This window comes from Palaemon carinicauda, chromosome 27 (genome assembly GCF_036898095.1).
Source record: "Palaemon carinicauda isolate YSFRI2023 chromosome 27, ASM3689809v2, whole genome shotgun sequence".
Taxonomy (NCBI): Eukaryota; Metazoa; Arthropoda; class Malacostraca; order Decapoda; family Palaemonidae; genus Palaemon; species Palaemon carinicauda.
The window spans coordinates 22,314,450-22,315,299 of record NC_090751.1 but is presented as its reverse complement, the minus strand read 5'-3'; positions in this window follow the sequence as shown (position 1 = coordinate 22,315,299).

Below are 850 nucleotides of genomic sequence, written 5' to 3'. Positions count from 1 at the left end.
AGATTAGCGAAGGGAGATTTTACTTGATCATTTTATGGAGCTCGTATCTGTTATTGGATATTTGTTCTTGGAGTTTTATGGTTGCTTTTCAGAAGTACTTTTGTTAAAATAAACCATGTTATAAACAGCTTCAAAACTCGCTAAATAATTTTATTGTCATTTTTATCCATAGTTTAGTTAATCTACTTATTTTGATAAGTAGTTAAGTTAACATTTCGCTTCCCTTTAGATTTTTATTATCGCAAAAATATAGATGTTTTGCCTATTTCATTTTTTTTTCTTTTTTATTAACTAACTCAATCTACTTAGAGTTTTAGTTTTTGGCGTTTAGCAAACAATCGATAATTTAGGTTTTGTCTCTTTCTTAAAAAAAAAATCTGTAACCAAGTTTTTTCACCATTTTGTCGTCACTTGACTTTTTTCATCTCTTTGCTGTAGCGTGACACACTTTTATGCGTCCATTTGCTGTTGCCTGACAATTTTTTTTTCTCTATTTACTGTCGCATGACAAAGATTCTTCTCTCTTTATTGTCACGTGATTTTTTTTTGTCTGTTTATTGTCGGGTAACAATCTTTTTTTTCTTTTGTCGTCACATTACAATTTTTTTTATTGTTTCCATTTGCTGTCTCTTTACAATTTCTATCCGTTTGTTGCCACGTGAAAAGCCAGGTTCGTCTCCATTTGCCGTTTTTTATGGAAAAAAAAAAAAAAACAAACACTTTTTATAGTCGTTTTAAAAATCCTTGATCAATGTGATTACTTTTTTCACCATGTTTTCTCCACTATTTATCGTCACGCTGAAAACTTTTTATTCATTTTATTTTCATTCATTGTCGGGTAACAAACTTT